Consider the following 21,050-nt stretch of genomic DNA (forward strand, 5'->3'; position numbering starts at 1 on the left):
GAAGATGAATAAAATCAAGACAAAACTGAACATCCATGGGGAGAAGGGGGGGCCCAAGGAAGTGTTCTGGGGTGGGGAGAAAATGTATATAAATGAAAAAGAAATGTTGCAAGTGGAAGGAACAGTAGGAAATGGGCTAGTGGGTTCCCTCAAGGAATGAGCAAATGTTCTATTGATCTCTCCTGATTCTTGTGCTAGCCGTAATCACTTGCTGTGCATATTATTTTATTCTTTAATTGGGTAACAGGGGTAATAACCGGATAGGAGCAAACACTAAAATTACTGTTTGGGGATATGTACATAAAACAATTAAAAGAGGGCAAAACATATGCCATCATCTTTTGACAGAAAAGAGGTACATATATATCTTAGGTTAGGAGAATACAATATGGTTGAAGACACTATTGATTCTTTTGAAGTGTCTTTTGTGATACCTTCCATGCATACCATGTTGAAGGTGGTCATTTGCATACAAATGTTACATCATTGTAAAAGAGTATAAAAGCAGGTTAAAGGCAAAATGTCTTTGAGTGTGTGTCTTGTTATTCCAACAAATAAAGATCATGATGAAAAAACTCCCAGACGTCTAATTTTCTCTTGTCTCTCTCTAAGGAGTGTTCATAGAGGACAGGTGCTTCAAGAGATGGGAAGCAGTTCGCCGGTTCAAATCATCTTTAAAACTGTCCATTACACACAAATGCCTCTCCAACTCTGCACCTCCCTATATCCCCAAGAAAATCACCAGAGTCCACTCCGACAGACCGACAAGAACTCCCCACTCACACTGCATTGTCCACCCTAAATTCAGACTCTCACGAGCAGGTGACTCCAGTTTCCCGTACCCGGCAGCCAAACAATGGAACACATTGCCTCCCATCCTGAGGGCCGAACCGTCCAACTGGCAGTTCCGCAAAGCACTGAAAACTTTACTTTTTTAAGAGTCTGCCTGACTACACTGTGTCTACTGCACTTCCTCCTCATAAACTGTCAAATTATCATGAGTTACTGGTTGTAACAGCGCCTCAATGACCCCAGGGTGCTGCACACTTTATAAGTGAAATAAATAAATACATAATAAACTATGTGGGAGAGAGGAGAGAGGAGCAACCATTCTCTATCTCACCAGCCATCATCCTGTGCAGTCCACCTGCCCTGACCATTCAAATTCCTACCTAGTGAGGAAAGAAGAGCCCTAAATGTAGTTTGGCAGATGAGGGCAGGGGTGGGGTGATAAAAAGGTTTTGCACATGCTGATTATACCTGGTATATGAGGCTTCAACTAGAAAATACCGGCAGTGATGCACATTTGAGGCAGCACTTGACATATGATGGCAGCAGGTGGGCCTTTGAGACTGTACCTTAAATAGAATGACACTGTCAAATGAGGCTTTACCTGAAATATGATGTCAGTATACAGGCAATCGGGGCTGAACTTGGGCTATGATGGCAACAGCTGGGCCTATAAGACTGTATTTTGCACATGATTAGTCAAGACCATGGAAGGAGGCTGCATTGCAATCTGTCAGTAACTTTGACACCACCGACTATAGGAATTGTTGCCCAAGTCTGCATCCTGGCTGATAGTGGGCGAATTCTTATTGCATGGATTGCCCCTTTTCTGCTGGATAGGAACAATACGAGAGAATGAGTCCTAACGCCTCACCAGTGGGCCATGTACTCTATGGGCCCCAAAGGGATGGATTCTCTCCCTGTTTTGTTCAATGGGCATGTCAGGCTGTGGGGGGACATCATTCGGAAGCATAGACTTCAGTGCTACGAGGGTGCTAATGTAGCATGGATTTATGTCTCAACCCATGGCAGGCCTGAAACGACACTTAAATCCTAAACATTCCCTAACAATCACATGCATTTTTTAAATGCAAGTCGGGAGCACCAGTGGAGTCAGGCATTATGCAATCGTAATTGTAAAATGGTGAATGGACAAGTACCAGGCGATCAACCGCCTCAGAATACCTGGTCATCTCATAAAGCCCAGTCAATAATCGACTACTTTTGGGTATCACAAAATCTATTCGAAAGTGACCTGACACTGACAATAAGTTCTATGTCAAGTAGTGACCATAACCTTCTTTGGTTGGCCTTTATGGTGGAATGGACAACTAAGCAAAGAAAATACGATCTTCCAATCTTGGTAAACACCAGTGGCAACCGTTTTAGGATTGATAGTTCCAAGATTGAGAAACTAAGCCAGAAATGTCTTCAGGACACAGTACTGTCTGTTAACTATGCAGCTCTGCTTTCTGACATCATTATAGTCAAAGCCTCTGCTCGTATAATAGGTTTAAAACATAAACATCTATCTTCCATGATATTGACCCAAGCCAAACAGGCGATGCAACGCGACCTTAGAGCCTTAAAGAAGACTCGTTATTCAACCAGTGATGTAATTGCAACTAAAATCGCAATTCGCAAGCGTCGCCAAGCGTACCGCAACTGGCTAAAATCTCAAAAATCAATAATCGAGCAAGATAAAGCTGAGAACCTAATGAAGCATTTAGTTCAGAAGAATTCCCGTGAAATCTGGGCAATCCTGAATACAGGAAATTCGAGACATCATTCCATACTCTCTAATGCGATTGATGCCGTTACATGGGAACAACATTTTACCAACATCTTCAGCAAACCTTCTAATGAAGACATGAGTGCTCCTGCACATGAGCTGACATCATGAAATCTCCAAATAACAGTGGAAGATATTAGGGATGCAATACGGGCCCTGAAAAGATCTCATGCAGCAGGCCCAGACCTAATAACAAACATGATGCTGAAAAAGAACGAGGAGCAATGGGCAATCTTCATCAAATTATTATTTGCACGTTTATCTACATAAATGACGATACCAAAATCCTGGCGCGAAGCGATTATCGTGCCAATCTACAAAAAGGGCAATCGGGCGGATCCTACCAACTATCGCCCGATTGCCATGTTGGACACTATAGGAAAAAATGTTGCCTCTTTTCTACGACAAAGGCTAGCCTCATGGTCAGTGTCTGAGCAAATCTTTGATATTCGGCAAACAGGTCTTACAAAAGGTGTTGGTGTGGAGGTAAACCTGTTGCTAATAAACATACTAAAACTTGAAAGCTTAAAGGCAAAGACGAGATTATACCTAGCTCTTATTGACCTGCGGGGTGTCTTTGACAGTGTTAATCGCAGTAAATTGTGGAAAAAACTGGCAAATTGGAATTGTCCTAGAAACTTGGTTGAACCAATACGAGCACTACACACAGAAACCACAGTCAGCATAAGATTAAATAATCAAGGTACCCTATCAAAGCAGATACCAACGAACTTGGGAGTGAAACAGGGATGCCCATTGGCTGCTGAACTTTTTAAATTGTTTATTTCTGACATTCCAGCACATCACAAGGACATGCAATGTTTTCCACCAAAATTAAATAATAATGAAATAGGATGCATTATATATGCTGATGACGTGGTCCTACTGGATCGGACCCAGATAGGTTTACAGCGACAGCTAACAAACCTACATGAATACTTGAATAGAAATGACTTAGAATTAAACATCGAAAAAAACAAGATTGGTCAAAGTCGCTCCAAAAGACAGAAAGTACCTGTACTTGGGCATTTGAGGTGGCACTTGGGATATGATAGCAGCACCTTGGCATGTGCAGCACGCCCTGTCACTGATGTAACGGGGGCCCCCGCAGCCCCTGCAGTGTGGGGGGGCTCCGCCAGCACATGTCCTGTGAGAGGACTCGACTTGGAGGAAAAAGCATTTTTTTTCTTTTTTTCTTTTTAAATTTACACTGCATTCATAAAGAAATTATTTCTGTAACAGAAATAATTTCTTTATGAAGGAGAGTGACTACAAAAAGAAACTTTCTATTTGAAGTCCGAGGTCTCCCCCCTCCCCATGGCATGGAAGACCCTAGGCTGGAGGTCTCCATGTCAAAGTGACTTCAAAAAGAAACAATGGTCCTCATTACGGGTTTGTCGGTGCCCGTAATGATTTACCGGCGCTTGACTTCCCAGTAACACCAGGGGATTACAAATCCAGCAGTCCAGATGTCAGGCGCCGGCAAATAGTAAATCCCCATCCCCATTTCCATAGAGTCCTATCAGACTCTGTGGGAATGGGGACCATGGAAGCACCGGCACTGTTAATAACGGTGCCGGTGCTTCCGTGAAAACTTTCCGGGTGGGTGCAGTTCCGGTGACAGAGCTGTAATATACCGGTCCGGAAACAACGGTGCTGGTATGCTTACAGGCACTGTTCTTTCCAGACCGGCATAGTTGTAATGATGCCCAATTTCTTTTTGAAGTATTAGGGCTCCCCTCAACCCCATATGGTGGCGTGTGTGAGTGTATGGTAAAAGGGTACACACTTAAATGTATGGGTTGGTGCCTGGGTGTGTGTACCTGTATGGTGAAACGGTGCATACTTAAAGGTATGGATGGTTGCCTGGGTGTGCCTGTATGGTGAAAGAATGAACACTTAAATGTATGGTTGGCTGGGTGTACGTGTGTGTAGATAGGGAATGGTGTGTGTGCTTGCGTTCAGGGGCGCAACAAAACCTACATTTCGGGGGGGGCTAACCCTTCAAATGTTGGGAGAGGCGCTAAGTTCATGGGTGGTTGGGGAGGGGCAAACCTATTTGTTTGGGGGCATCTAATTTCTATATGCATTTTAATGAGACTATTCTAGTGAAGCTTCAATGTTACAAGCAGTTAACTCTCTCCTTTCAGGTTGAAAGCACCCACTTATAGACTGCTATGAGAAAGAGTGGTCTCCTGTTACCTCTCTACACTTCTAATCATTTCCCTGGCATGCAAGTATTAAACCCAATCACGATTTCAATTGCCTCAAAAATTTGGCATTTGAATGCTGGTACTAAAAGTGAAATACTTTATGTTAGTAATTGCTGGGCTCTTGTTCACAGCGAAACCCAGGTGCGGTTTAACATTTGTGTCCTCATACACAAGTACTGGGATGAAGTAGAGGTACATGGAGGTAATGCCTGATTTAGCTACTTGTAATCATCATTACTCTTAATCCCACTCTTCCTCATCCCAGTACTTACCTATGAGGCAAGGAGCCTGGGACAAGGAAGAGGGGCGTGGAGGTAATTCTGGGACAAGGAGCTGATTTTGGAGGTTGGGGTAGGGGTGGGAGGGAGAGGAGATGTGTGGGGGGGTCGGATTGTGCGACAAATCATAATGGCTGTCCATGTCCAGGCTAAGCAGGCATGATATGTGGCATTAGTGGCTAGAGAGGCATTTTGGTGCTGCCAGTCTAGTCATTCCTCAGTTTGGTATGACTTTTTTTAACTGGGCATTTCTGATAAAGCAGTCCTGCTAAGTGTAATTACTTAGCTAGACTCCCATTTGGGTGCTGCCAGTCTAGGCGTTTCTTACTGTGGCATTGTATATTTTTCTTGGCATCTTTGATCAAATGATATGATATGTCCTTTATAACGCGCTTGTACACAAGTGTTTCTAGGTGCGACAAGACAAGGGAGGGAAGGTAGATGGAGGACAAGACAAACAATCTTACTAGGCCTTGTGTCATTCAGATCGGGAAAGGGAGGGGGGAAGTGCAAGGGAGATGGGAGGGAAAAACAGGGCAGCAATGCTCTAAGTGCAGCCAGGGCAGCGCGGCTCTGGGTAATGCAAGGAGAATAAGGGACTGTAGAGTTACAGTTACGGCCCCTAAGTGCATGGTAGGCCCAGAGGCAGTTCAAGGATGACTGATCAAGAAAGAGTATTGTTGACGAGGAGAGGAAATTACTGACGGGCCCATTGGTCAGTACTCACCCTCGAAAACTAGTAATACAAGATAGCTGCGCCATGTGAGGACAGAGTGCAGGATTCACATACTCCAGCAAGGTTAAATAATCAGGACTCAGTAAATTGGCAAAGGGAAGTCCATTTAATGATACATACATCAGCTTATGGAAATCAGCAGCATCCCGAACACCTGCCTTACCCCGACTTCCTCGAACATTCGCCAAACAGCCTCTTTTATAGGCAAAATCCGTCATCATTGATGTCTAATTCTACAAAAAATCATCATGCAATACAATTAGTTGGGAAAGGTAACTTGCGTATAGGTGCTATATCTGTATATGGAAATAACGCAAGTGGATTAGATAACTCTTATCGGGTGGGCGTCTACGCCCTACCCTCTACAACACACGTGATTGACGTCACTACAAGTACGACGTCTCATTGGTTACAGTGTCTATAGGAACCTAGATTACATGGTCCCTTGTGATTGGGCAAGTTACACCCCTAAACATAAATCTCCATTTTAATTAGCAGCATGCAGAGTAGACACCCAGGTGCCTAGTGTCCCAAGATTCACCCTTCCTCCCTTCCATCAATCAGTGTTTTAGGGCTGTGTGTCAATTAGTTGGCTGGGTATGGCCTCGGATCTGTAGTCTCTTATCAGGAAAATGTATGGCACCCCCTGGTTCTGGATAATATCAGGCGGTGGTACATCTTCGCGCCTGTCTGGTCACGTGTTGGTTCACCGTGAATCTGCTTCAGTTTCCAACCTTTTGTGCATTTAATTCTGTGTGCGCTTGGCCACCTGCATGGGCCTCTCTTATCTAGACCTTCACGGACGGGCTGGTATTCTCTGTAGTTGGAGTCTCGTGAGCTCATGCTCACCTCCCCTTCTCTGGTTGAACTCGATCTCCCCGGCATAAGCCTCTCTTTGTTGAGTTTCGATTCCGCTCCTTCTCTGGTCTTTTCTGGGTTTCTAAACTCGGCCTGTCAGGCCTTTGGCCGCCTGGGTACATTTCTGCTTTCACAAAATGGAGTCGCACATGTACATTGTGCAGTATTAAGGTAGATATATGGTTGGCGCTTGCCACTCTACTCTTCTACTAGGCATTGAAAGCAGTATCGATTTCTTAGCCTCTTGCATTTCAAGCTTATTTGCACACATTCAGCAGGGCGGTTGCTTCCATCTTGTCTTATGGCACCATTCTCTTACGTTTTAACAGTGTCTCTCCCCTGCATCCATTATCATTATCCTTGCAGTTACTAGTACTGGCATTCGTGCTTTCAGTAGCCAAGTCTGTTTGTTCTCGGGGCTGCTCAGGCCCTTGGTTTATTTTTCATTGGCCTTCCATTAGGGCTTTAGGGGTCTCCTCGTGGTGTGTGCAGGTATTCCTCATTTTGTATCAGTGGCTGGTATGGCTGTCTGATAGGGTATCGTGCTGCCCGGGGTTGTCGCGTTATGGCTGCTTCAACCGGTATTGATCTCCTTGCATCAAGGGGCAGAGTCCCAGTGCGGCTCTCTGTTGGTTCATTTGCTCCTCATACATCACGTACCACGGTGAGTACCTTACTGGCAACGCGCAATGGGGGGCAGGGGTGCAGGTCATATCTGGGACCTCCTCTACACTCCCCCCTCTGGTCGGTTCATTGACCACTCCTACTTCCTACTTCTTTCTTTGATTCCTCAGCTTCTTGCTCATCGTCTCCTGGGTTTACACAAGAAGGCGTGAAAGTATGCAATTTTGGTGTCCATATCTTTATCACCCCTTTCAGGCTTCCTGCTGTTCTCACATGCTCATCTTTGTTCCAGGTCATCAACTGGCATTGTCCATTTGGACTGCAGTAAATCCATTTGCTTTCGTACCTTCTTCGTTTCTTGGGATAAGTGAATTCTGTTCCTTCTGGTGCAAATTCACTGGCCTTCACAAAGTCCTTTATTTCCTCATCTGTCAGGTCTCTGGGCTTCCAGCCTGGCTCGACATCGACCATAATTTTCATCCCTATGGCCTTCTTTGCTTTTTTCTGGCACTGTGTGATGATTATCTTGATAGCACAGACTCCTAGCAGCACCATTGCTAGCAAAGCTCCCAGGAACTTGAATATATCTGCCATCCATTGCGGAGCCCATGAGAATAGGTTACCAAACCAGCTGTCGTCATCCACTTCATCTGTCTCATCGGTCATCTGGTTTTTCAGGGTTGTTAACATGTCTATGGCCTCTGTGAGGGTTCCATTTTCTTCGTTGTGTGAGGGTTTAAATGATAAATGTGCAACATGATTCTCCAATTTTTGCACAAACTCCTCCATCCATTGCGGTGATCATGTCAAGCACCTATCTGTTCTGGGGGGTCATCAACCTGACTGCCCTCAGTTCTTCCTTGATTGCGTTGAACCCTTTTATGGTGGTATTGATGGTCTGCAGTAACTCCCATCTCGTTATCTGCAACCACTTGGTATTTGCACCAACCTGGATGTGCGGCAAAAGTATTGTTGTAAATACGGATGAAGTCAGGCTAAACAGCCTGTGTTCGTAGGGAATGGCATAAAATGCGTCCTCTGATTTGGCGGAGAAGTAATTCTCTCTCTTCATCCTTGACATTAGTTCCACAGACCTCCTTTTCCTCAGGTGAGCGTCTGCTTTCGGGAAACTGTCCAAAATCAGTTAATTTTTTGGGATCACTAGTGCAGGAACGTGGACGTTTACCAGTGTGCATATGCCTCCCCAGTTCCTCGGTAGTCTTATATAGGTCTTGGATCCACATGCCCAATAGTGGTCCATCAGGACTGCAGTCCCTTGCGACATCCCAGGGGCTTCGTATATTCGCCCGCAGTTTTGATTCTCCCCCATTTTCCTCGAGCCATTACTTCTAAAGCACAGTTTCGGGTTTTCCAGCAGTACTATCTGCAGGGGGCCTCCTCTGTCTTCGACCCACGTTAACCGCTTTACCAATTTTGGCCAGAGTGGTTTACATAGTCTTTGAGAGTTTTCTATGGCTTCTTGGCAGGCTCCAAGGACCATCCAAGCTCGGCAGATTGCAACTCCTTCTTCCCAACCGTCGGGGGAAACAACTGATCCCCAGATCTGCATTTGGCCTCGGCACTTCCATATTTGCGCTTCTTCTGCCATTTTCCCTTGGACGTTCAGTCTTGAGTTTATTTCCCACCTTATTCCTGATCCTTCGACGCTAGGGTTCTCATATCTAATCACATGATTCTTGGTGTGCACCCAGTTTCTTGTTTTGATGTCCTGGACATATCCGTCTTCATCAGGGTAGTCTTTTTCGTTGGCCCATATCAATGAGGCGTCTCTCCCCATGAATTGTCCTCTGGTGTTACACATTGCCACATGTGACATGCAGTGTGCTATGGGGACATCTATTTCTACAGCCACAAAGATTTTGGACGTGCCCATCCTGTACGGCAGGAGTGCACAGACAAAACATTCTCCTTCTGATTGTATTCGTCCAACTTCCTTCATGTGCTGGTACCATATGTTGTTTCCACGATGGGCCGTGCTGTCCAAGTAATCGTTTAACTTGTTATCAGTTTCATATGGAATTCTCTTGATCATTAGCTTTTCTCTGTGGTTGGCTATCACTATGTCTCTGAATGCGTCTGTACCGCTCTTTCGTTCAGGCAGACTCTCGGACGTTATCCTTGGAGGGGCAGGTATCATTTCCGGCCCTGCAGTAATAGGGGGAGGTTTTGCGCTTCTTTTCCTTCCCTCCTGCATTCTTTTGTAGACCTCCTCCCACCACATGTGATTAATCATCTTTCCAACACGTGGCTGTGTCGTAGGCTCGGTAGTTACTTCTGGCGTTGGAGCTGGCGTGCTCGCTATCACAGTTGTGGTGGTTGCCTTGCTCAGCTCCTCCTGTAGCTTCGTAGCTCTAAGTATGAGTGGAAACACATACTCAACTACCGCATGTGTTTTCTCAGTGAGTTATTTCATTGCTTCCTCTGTTTTATTGAGTGATTTTGCTATTTCACTTCGGTTCGGTTTCTCACGTTGCTCCCTGCTTTCTGGAGCTGCTTGTTCCACAGGAGATTTCTCCCTTTCCGTTGGTTTGGCCTGCGGTTTCGTAGCCATTGACACTTGCCCTTGTTCATGTGCACTCAGTGTATGGGTGCGTGCCGTGGACAATGCTATGCTATCATTCATTCCGTGCTGACCCTGTCTCCATCCTGTCTCACCATTCATTACTTCAAGTGTATACGTGTTACTGCTAATTACATTCAACTGTAAATCCTTTGCTTTATCATCAGTTTTTCTTGGAACAGGGATGACAATATAAGGTCTGGGTGCTTTTGTGGGCCCCAGACATTCATTACCTGGTGGATGCACAGACATTGGGACGCTTCGTGCACCAATAAAAAATGCAGTTCTAATATTTAACAACAAAAATACTACAATAATCACAATGCATATACATATGACGGCCTTGAAAGACAGCTTGCAGCATCTCCTTCCAGGGAACCGTGAGCGCCCTTCCACTGGTGGCATGACTAAGTTACTGTTTTGGGCCCCCATTTCAAATACGTCCACAGTCAATAGTTTATTTTTCTTCTTATTCTGTTTTCATCGTTCAAAGTTCAATAAACACTAAAGGGACAAGTGCAGTTCAATGTCCCCCCTCTTATGAGTGCTGATGCTGACAGTCTCTGAGTATGGAGTACAGTTCCTTTACTAGACTATGGAAAAAGGTTAGATTATCATTTTCAACACATCATAATTATCCTGTATTTGTATGGCCAGCGTATGCCCAGGGCACTCTTCCAACTGGCCTTGGCCCTGGGGACATACAGGACCTTGTTTGCTGTGACACCATGAAAGGATGGATTCGCTACAAATAACGCAAAATACAAGTTTGAAATATTTTTAATTAAAATTAAAATAGAAGTGATCATATGAGAAGGTAGGAAAAATTAGGAAAATGGTTGAAAAAAGTAAACACGGCGGTGAAGTTCGTGTCTCTGTTCCTTTCACTTGGTCTTTCGAGGTCGAGTTGGTGAACAGTCTCTCTCTCCCCCATTTACTCAACTACGGAACGATGATGCAAAAAATTGAAAAAATAAGAAAAATAGGAAAAGAAGTTCAAGATGTTGTTGTCCTTGTTTCCGCCTTTTTCGGTCCGTTCTACGTTGGAAGCATAAAGAACTGTGTCTTTGTTTCCTTGCTCTCTCCCTGGCTGGGGGATGATGGAAAGTTTTATCTTGGATCTCCCCCTTCTAAGGATCTTCTTAGCAGTGGATGTCCATAATTGCTTCTTAGTTGTGATGCAATAGCCCTCAGGAGCCGATTCAATTGGGCATTTTTTGCTGGATCATTAAGAAAAGTGGGCACATCAATGTTGTGGGGTCTGCCCGTTAGTTCTGGAAAGTTTTCAATGAGATGAAAGAAAACACGAAACGCATACCAACTGTCTTCGGGTGTTAATGACATTTGCTCTGACGCTTTGGCTCTTAGGTCACAGGCCTTTCATGCATTGTGATCAGTCTTTGCCTCCTCGATCTGTCCCTCGCCGAATAGTCTCATAGGAATCTCCTTAGGAATTCTCGCTGGAAGTTGGACAGTTCCACTTGGAGCATAATGCCATGGAGAAGAGTCTTCATGTGTAGGAAATTGACTGGATCTCTAAGGAAGGTAGCAACATCGACATCAGCAGGCCTTCCCACCATTTCTGGATAGTCTGTGACTAGCCTAATCAGGACGTTATGGGCTAGCTGCGTGCCTGCAGGGGACAGGGACATTTGCTTTGTTTTGATGGGCCCCGATCACAAGTCTTTTTGTTGTCGCGAACAGGTCTTGCACTTTCCTGCTGCGTGGTCTGCTACCACATTGTTCAGTTTACTCCATATTTGATTCAGGATGTGATTATTTCGGGGATCTCTGATGAAAGTCAAGGTATCTGTAGTTCTCCCGACAAGTTCTGGGCACTCCTTAACGATTCTAAAGAATAAGATGTAGGTAACTTCGTCAATAACTGCTTGAGGCGGGAGCATTAGTCTTTTGTTCACTGTGCTCGTGCAACTCGGCGAAGACCTCTGCGATGACAGTCAGTAGTTGCCTGATTATCTTCTTATTTTCTGGATCCTGAATATATTCTGTGACACTTGTTTCTCTCCCTATGAGTGACGGATAGGACAGTACTACTAGCTGAAAATAGGTGAGCACATCCCACTTGAGACTTCTGCTGGGGTGAACCATATGTCTGTGAACAGAGTCTTGATACTGGATGCTTCAGGATACCAGTTTTAGTTTACAAGAGTGTTCTGTTTTTACAGTTTATCAGAGTGCGAGAGTTTGTGTTCAATGCTTTGTGGCTCAACTTGATCAAGCTATCAGTGTCACTGCAGGTTCAGAGTGTGCGACTTTTTCCTTTACCCTGCGAGTTCAGCTGCACTTTGCGTTCATTTGAAGGTCTTGTACCTCATTCAGTGCCTGGAGGAGAAGTTCAGTGTACAGCCACAATTTTCACAGTGAGCTCCTTAGTTTGTGTTTTCTGCTCGTGCGTCTTTCTTCCTTGCCATAGACCTTGTATGCACATGCTGTGGCCCTTCCCCGTTGTCTGTGGATTCCTCGGCAGTAGATGTAGTAGGAGTGCTCTCTCCTATAAAGGGTTTATATCGTTCAGGAAGATCCAGGCTCTTCTGCCTTTGAGCTTGACAGCTGACGGGGTGCAGTCCTCTACGATAAACGGGAAATTAAACCTTGGTTCGTCCCATCTCTTTCTCACAAAGTTCTTTACCAGAACTCTGTCTCCAGGGAAGACAAGGTGCACGCCAAGGCTGAGAGCTGCTCCTGCATCAGCACTATCTGCAGTGGTTCTTGCTGTGCTTTCCCCTTTCCGCCATCGCTGTAGCTGGCCTGCAATGACAGTGGCACTTGTTGTGAGACAATCCAGATAGGCTTTCATCTCCTCTCCTAGAACCTCCCTAGTTGACGGGGCATCAAATCTAGCTCTGTCTCGGGGGGTAAAGGGAGTTCTCATTCTTCTCCCAGTAATTATTTTGTGCGGCGTAAGATGATGGTCGGAGCCTGGTTGGTTCTGAAGCGCATACAATGCCAGTGGTAGGCAGTGCATCCATCCCTTTCTTAATGTGAGCTTCAACTTGGCTATCCTTTCCTTAAGCAAGCCGTTGATCCATTCACATATCCCGTTTCCCTCTGGGTGATACACCGATGAGAATTTGTGCTTTATACCAAGCAACAAGCTAATCTGTTCGAACACTGCGTTCACGAAATGAGGCCCATTGTCTGATCTCATAACCTCACACACACCCCACCTAGGGAAAACCTCCCTCACCAGGAATTTGGCAGCAGAGGCAGTGTCAGGGCGTGTACAGGGTCCTGCTTCTACCCATCTGGAAAAGGGACACACCACCACAAGTAAAAACCTGCACCCATTACACACCTGAATCACACCTGAATCATATCAATATGTAGGTGCTGGAAAGGTCCATTTGGTCTGGGGATGACTCCTCTCACTACTTTTAATGTGTGCCCAGAAGTGAATTACTGGCAGACAATGCAGTTTACCACAAAGAATGCAACATGCTCGGCTAAATTCGGTATAAACCAGTGTTCCACGAGCGTTGCAGCAAGATTTTCTTTTGACATATGAATAGGGTAGTGAAGCTGTTCTAGCGCTACTTTTACAAGGGCGACAGGCATTACTGGTTTACCAGTGCTGTCTTGCCTCCACAATCCATCAGAGGGGTTTAAAGAACACCCTCGACGCTTCCATACATTTTTCTCCTCCTGAGGTGGCTCCCCCTGGAGCTCCATCAATTGAGACTGCCCCATATTGCTATAGGCTTCTGGAGTGGCTCGTGCTACCATCATTCGTTCATGGGTACGTGCCACCTCCACGTCCATGATTGTTTCAGTTTTGGATGCCATACGTTTGGCTTCCGTGTCCGCTTCATGATTTCCACGTGAAACAAAATCTGTCCCATTGGTATGAGCGGCTCATTTTATGACCGCTATGCCCACTGGGAGCTGTAGTGCTTTTATCAGCCTGTCCAACAAGGATGCGTGTTGCACTGGTGTGCCGTCTGCTCGGAGGTAGCCCCTCCTCTTCCAGCGCGCTAATCCTGCGTGCACTGTTGACGTCACATAGGCGGAGTCACTGTACACTGTTACTTCCTGGTCTGCATGGTTCTCAATGGCAAGTATCAGTGCCAGTAGCTCTGCAGCCTGCGCCGAATAATGAGATGGTATCCGTGCACTGACAAGTACTTGGAACTCTCCATTCGCCATGTGTTTCACTACGGCCACGCCTGTATACCTTTGTCCGTCTTCTTGGTCGATTCTAGAAGACCCGTCAATAAAGACAATCTCTCCACTTGGCAGGGCATTTTCCTTGACCCTTGGGATCTCATCATAGTATTCTTCATAGTTTGCACAGTCATGCACAGGTTCTCCCTCTGTGACTGGCTCAGCAATAAACATAGCAGGGTTCACCGTTTTGCATCGCACTATTTTGATCGATGGATTGGAGATAATCACCTTGTAGGCAGATGCTCCTGAGAAGTCAGTGTGCCCTTTGGCTTTTCTAGTATGGCAAATAGCGAGTGTCCAACATATAATGTCATGGAACACCCCATCACAATGCATGATGCCTTCTCAATGGCGAATGCGGTAGCAGCTAGATTTTGTTCGCATGGAAAGTGGCCCTTCACAACCGGATCCAGACTCCCGCTCTAATAGGCTAGGGGTTTATAGCCCAGTGAGGTTCGCTGCGCTAGCACTGCCGTCATAAAATCGCCATCAGTATGAGAAAACAGATAGAATTCCTCAGCATAGTTAGGAATCCCGAGGACTGGGGCCTTATAAATTGCCCCCTTGAGTTCTGTAAACCCTTTCTCCATCGCTTCATTCTATTCAATTTCTTCTCTCGTCGCCTGGGCCTTTTTAAGGGCCAGCAACAAGGGCTTGGTATACGAGCTGTAGTCAAAGATCCATGCTCTGACATAGTTGCACAGGCCTAGGAAGCATTGCATTTGCTTTACTGTGCGTGGCTTGGCCATGTTCATGATAGCCTCAGCCCTTTCTGGGGTTACCTTTTTCCCCTCATGTGAGACCAGTTGCCCTATGTACAGCACCTCCTGTTGGCAGTATTGCAACTTGTCCTTTTCCACTTTGTACCCCTTCTCAGCCAATATTGTCAATAGCTGGACAGAGTCGCACCTGCATTGTTCCTCAGTGATGCTGCAGATTAGAATGTCATCTACATAATGCAACACAACACTGTCCACTGCAATATTGCTTAGGTCCACTTGCAGGACTCTGTTGAAAATAGATGGAGACTCGCAATACCCCTGTGGCAACCTCGTACTTTCAGGCGCATTTGCCTGAAGGTAAATGACGGCAGGTCGTGTGAGTCACGGTGTAGTGGGATCGAGAAAAATGCATTTTTCAAAGCAATCACCGTGAAGTATTTTGCCTCAGTGGGATTGTTGCACAAAATTGTGGATGGATTCGGGACTAGAGGGAACTCGGCTTCGACTATGTCATTAAGGCTCGTAAATCCTGGATTAAACGCCAGGACCCTCCCTTTGATTTCTTGACAGGATAAATCACTGTGTTGCAAGGTGATTCTGACGTTACTAAGATGCCCTGCTCCATCATGGCAGAGATTGTCTTTGCGATCCCTTCATCCGCTTCTCTGGACATGGGATATTGCCATGCCCACAGCAGAATTGCTCCTGGTTTCAATTACATTTTTACTTTGCCGGCCCCTTTCAGGAGACCTACGTCATAGGGCCCTGTAGTCCATACCTTGGCCGGCACCAGGGCCATGTCGTTATCAAAGTATTCTGGGCGCGCTAATGCTAACATCATCCTCTGCGGTACCTCCCGCCTGATCATTTTGACCCAAAATATGAGACTCACTTCCACCCGCGTCTCTTCTAGGTCTTATGATATGATATGGCATTTGTAACGCGCCTATACACAAGTGTCTCAAGGCGCGACGAGGCAGGGAGGGGGACTAAGGGGAAGACAGACAACGATCCTACTAGGCCAGGTGTCATTTAGATCACGCAAGTGCAGGGGTAGGGGGGAGGGAAAAAGTGCAAGTGGAAGGGGGGAGGGGGAAGTGCAGTACAGGGTAAGTAGAATAAAAATAAATAATAGGGCCAGCTGGTGGCAAGTGCAAGGTAAGTGCAGACAAGTGCTGGGAAGGGGGGGGCTGTAGGGATACAGAGACAGTCCCGCAGTGCAGGGGTTGCCAGGGAGGCAGTGCAAGTGGAGAGTGGCTGGGCCAAGGACCGAGGTCGGTGAGAGTGGCCCAGTTGCAGATTCAGTGCAGTTTCAGTGAAGAATTTAGCAGGGGAGAGGGAGAGAGAAAGCAGAGGCAAAGAGGAAGGTTTTGAGGTGCTTCCGGAACTGGAGATGGTTCTCCTCAAGTTTCAGGGAGGCAGGAAGGCTGTTCCAGAGGGAGGCCCCTGCCGCGGAGAGAGATCTACCCCCAGCTCGTTGCTTCGAGAAGCGGCTGACCCTGAGGGAGTTGGAGACGGATGAGCGAAGGGCTCGGGAAGGAAGATATTTAGGAAGAGTGAGTTGAAGGTATTTAGGTCCCAGGCCCCAGAAGGCCTTGTGGTCAATGCAGAGGGTTTTGAACTTAATCCTCGCAGCCACAGGGAGCCAGTGTAGAGATTTCAGTCCTGGAGAGATACGGTCCCTGGGCTTGAGGCCAAGGACAAGTCTTGCAGTCCTGTTCTGGATGAGTTGCAGAGGGCGGAGAGTGGAGGCAGGCAGATTAAGATAGCGGCTGTTACAGTAGTCCAGCTTCGAGAGAACCAGGGCTCGGGAGACAGTGAGCTTCTGGCGGAAGGAGAGGAAGGGAAGAATACCTCTGAGGAGGTGCAGCTGGTAGTGTGACTTCTTAGAGACGTCAGATATATGAGGAGAGAAGGAGAGGGTGGAGTCGAAAATGACCCCGAGGTTTTTTGCCTTGCAGGTAGGAGCAGGAAGAGGGCCAAGAGAGGCTGGCCAGAGAGCTGCAGGGAAGGAGGGAGTGGGTGTGCCGATGAGTAGAATCTCAGTCTTACTAGCATTAAGGCAGAGGTCATTGGCGGCACACCATTCCTGGATAGCAGACAGACAGTCAGCGATGAGGGAAGGAGAGGAGGAGGCTGAGGGTAGACTGAAAATGAGCTGGGTATCATCCGCATAGCACTGAAAGTTGGGGCAGAGAGCGGCGATGCGGTGGGCAAGGAGTGCCAGATACTGGTTGAACAGCCAGGGAGAGAGATTAGATCCCTGGGGGACACCACAGGTAGATAAAAAGATGTCAGAGAGGAAGGACCCCAGTTGGACCTGGGAGGGTTGATTGGAAAGGAAAGTGGTCAGCCACGCCAGAGCCTGGCCAGTGATACCCAGGTTATCACGGAGACGGTTGAGCAGGATGGCATGGTTGACAGTATCAAAGGCAGAAGAGAGATCGAGCAGAATGAGAACACATGTAGTGTTGGAGTCGAGGTTCGAGAGCAGGTCCTCACGGATGTTCAGGAGAGCAGTTTCCGTGCTTCTGGCAGCTCTGAAGCCAGATTGATGGTCATAAAGACTACCAGATTCAGCATGGAGGTTAAGCTGGGAGATGGCCAGTTTCTCCAGGAGCTTGCCCAGGAAGGGAGTGATGGAGATTGGGCGATAGTTAGCCGGGCAGGAGGGTTCGGAAGAGGGTTTCTTAAGAAGAGGGTGCACAAGGGAGTGCTTAAGGGGGGATGGGAAGACTCCAGAGGCAAAGGAGTGGTTGCAAAAGGCAGCCAGGGCAGGAGCCAGGGAGTCGATGTGGTCCTTGATAGTTTTGGAGGAACAGGGGTGAACCTGTTTAGACAAGACTTTCATAGATCGGACTTGTCTGTAAACCTCATCAGCAGAGAAAAGGGGAAAGGCAGAGAAGGAGGGAGGAGGGGTGGCAGCAGAAGGGCCGGAGGAAGAGCCAGGAAAAAGGGAGGGAGGTGATAGGAGGAGAGTGAGGACAGGATGTTCTGAGTTTTAGAGATGAAGTGAGAGGCCAGTGCAGTGCAGAGGGCCTGGGAGGGGACAGGAGAGGTAGAGACTGCAGCAGGGTTGGCAAGCTCCTTGCAGATTTTAAAGAGTTTTTCTGAATTGTTAGATGCCGCAGAGATGCGGGCTTGGATAAGGGCTCTCTTCTTGGTGAGAACGGAGAGACGGTATTGCCTTTGGAGCAGGCGGCAGGCCAGTTTGTCAGAGGATGAACATGAAGCACGCCATTTCCTCTCTGCCACCCTGCACTTGCGTTTTAGGGTGACGAGATCCGAGTCATACCAGGAGTTACATTTGGCTTTGGGCTTCAGGCGGATTCTCATGACAGGGGCAAGGATATCAAGAGTATCAGATATAGCAGAGTGGAGTGTGGAGAGGGCTGTGTCAGGGTGGGAGTCAGCCGATGGGGGATGGGGGGTGAGAAGGTGGCAACGGAAGCCTCAACTGACACGCGCTTCATGGGTCGGATGACCGAGAAGGTGGGTGGCAGTGATGAGGGTGGCTTTGCCTGTGGGGTAGGGAGGGTGAGGTGGGAGGATAGGAGAAAGTGATCACTCCAAGAGAGAGGAGTGGAGAGAGGGACAGAGAGGGGAAGGTCAGAAGAGATCAGAGCACCAAGAGTATACCCTGCAGAATGAGTAGGGCCAGACGGGAGAATAGAGAGTGAGAGAGAGTCGCAGAGGCCACGAAAGAGTCCAGAGGGGGGACAGGAGGCATCCAGGTGGATGTTGAAGTCACCAAGAAAGAGGAGTTGTGTGGTTGAGGACAGGAGTGAGGAGGAGAGGTCAGCCCACTCAGAGAGGAAGGAGGAAATTTGACCAGGTGGCCGATATATAGTAGCCACGGTAAGGGAATGGCTAGGAGAGAGAGAGAGTTGGCAGACAAGACATTCAAAAGAGGAGTAGGTCTGCGTAGGAGTGACAGTGGCAGAAATCCACTCAGGGAAGATAAGGGCCACACCCCCACCTGAACGGTTGGGCCTGGGCACGGAGAGGATCTTGTAACCGTCAGGTAGGAGTGTGTCAAAGCTGGTGACAGAGCTGGCCGTGAACCATGTCTCAGTGAGACCGAGGACGTCAAGGTCCAGTTCCTCAAGAAGGCGGCAGATATCAGAGGAATGTTTGGTGGCCGAGCGGAAGTTAAGGGTGGCAATGTGGAGAAGGTTGCCATCCTTGAAGGACTTCCGGGGAGGGGTACAGATCAGAGGTACGCCCTGCGGAGGTGAAGAATCAGCAAGAGAGGGGGCAGGGAGGGAGGGTAGCAGCAAGGTAGCCGAGGACAGAGGAGGGGGGACAGAAGGAGAGGAAAGGAAGTTGATGAGGTGTGGGAAGCGTCTATCAAAGAGGTGAAGGTTGGCATGAGGGCCTTGGACCAAGACGGTCCCATTAGCGTAGACATTAATGATGGCCTTAGAGGAGTGGAAGGGGGCCAAGAGGACATCCCAACGGGTGCCACCATTAATGGGAGAAGAGGAGAAAGGAGAGAGCACAGAGACCATATGAAGGGTCCATAGGTCAGGAGAAGGCACGAAAAAGAGGATGTCAGTGAGAGTTTCCTTGGAGGAGGCATTAGTGTAGGTGTCAGAGATAGGGAGGCCTGGGTTGGAGACCAGGATGTCCTTTTTAAACTTTTTCCTACCAGATTTAGTGAGGAGAGCAGTATAGTCAATAGAGAAGCAGTTAGAGAAGATAGGTGAGATAGAGAGCACCATGGAATAGGAGGGAGTGGGGTGGAGACAGACGAGACGAGAGCACGCCGACAGGAAGTGAGCGGCAAGCCCAAGTTTACCACATTTCAGAAAACAACAGTAAATGCGTATTAGGTACCCAGTGGAGAGGCCACCTAAGTTTGAGAATCCTGCGAGGGGAGAAAAACCCTAGTTTACCACATTTCAGAAAACAGTGTTCTTCAAACAGATCGTCATCGGTGACGTCAGTCACTCGATACCCTTCTTCGATGGTGACAATCGCACACCAAGGTCTGCCCTCATCGTCACATCCCTCAACCAATACCACTTTTCCTCGCACTGCGGCAGAGTGTATCATTAAGGGAAATACTTGTCCCTCCTCTTCGTGCATGGGTATTCTTGGCCTGAATAGAAACTCATCCGGAGTTCTCATAGTTTTGTCTGCAAGGCCTGGCAACCCCGCCATAAGCACTCGTACGCCATATGAGAACACTTCTGGTTCCAGTGGTATGGCTCTCATGGCTGCACGTCCGGAGTATGCTCTAATCATTTCGCACACATTTGAATAATGCATTCCTGGGGTGGAGCACACTATGCCATCCTCAGTGAATGAGATGGTCATATTCAACTTTGTCATCAAGTCCCTACCCATGATATTTACTGGGGACTGACGAGAATACAATAAAGGTACATTCATGTCGCACTCTCCCACAGAGACTGGGAGTGCATCAGTAAAGGGAACTCTGCTATGAGCTCCAGTAAAACTCTGGGTATCTATTGCCTCGCCGGACAAGGAGAACTTGCCTTCTCGTATGCACGAGCACGTTGCACCCGTGTCAACTAAGAAGGAATATTCTTTCCCCCCTATGGTGACATTTACCCTAGGTTCCCTTTTAGGGTCGGGTGTCACTGATAGGATAGAACACATCAGAGTCCCCTGTGAGCCGTCCTATTTCATATATAGGTTAGGTCCACTGTATACCTGTGGGTTTCCCCCACCGGAATTAGTGCCCTGAGACACTTGCGGTGGTGTCTGCTGGGGTTGCCCTTGTGGTACATTCCCCATGTTCAGTGGTTGGACCATTTGCTGTGCATCTTGCTGCAAGTCAACCGCCTGATGCTGCGCGGTATAGTTTTGTGCATTGCCCTGTTGTGGGGTAGCAGGTTGACTCACCATGCCTGCCCCATCCCTTGGTTGTTTTGCCACATGCTTTGGCTCCTGCACATGCGCGCCACATGTCCTGTCACTCCACACAGCCAACACACTGGCGGTGGTCGGGCCATCTGTCCATCTGACATAGTTGGACTGCCCATTGGTGCGCTCTGGATACCACATTGAACATTTTGAAAACCTCCTTGGTTACCTCTAAAGCCTCCCTGATTGCTCTGCCATCCTCTTCCTCCAAATCCCCTTCCTCTCGGGTAATATCCCGCGTTACCCTGATTGGTCTGCGGCGGGTTAGTTGCACGTTGTGCACTTGATTCGGCTGGGCTTGTTAGCATGGCTCCCTCGAGAGCATACTTTGAGAGCTTCCTTTGCACTAGCTTCGCCTCCTCTCCCTTACGTGTTGC

Source organism: Ambystoma mexicanum, chromosome 12, assembly GCF_040938575.1.
Source record: "Ambystoma mexicanum isolate Mex_15411 chromosome 12, UKY_AmexF1_1, whole genome shotgun sequence".
Taxonomy (NCBI): Eukaryota; Metazoa; Chordata; class Amphibia; order Caudata; family Ambystomatidae; genus Ambystoma; species Ambystoma mexicanum.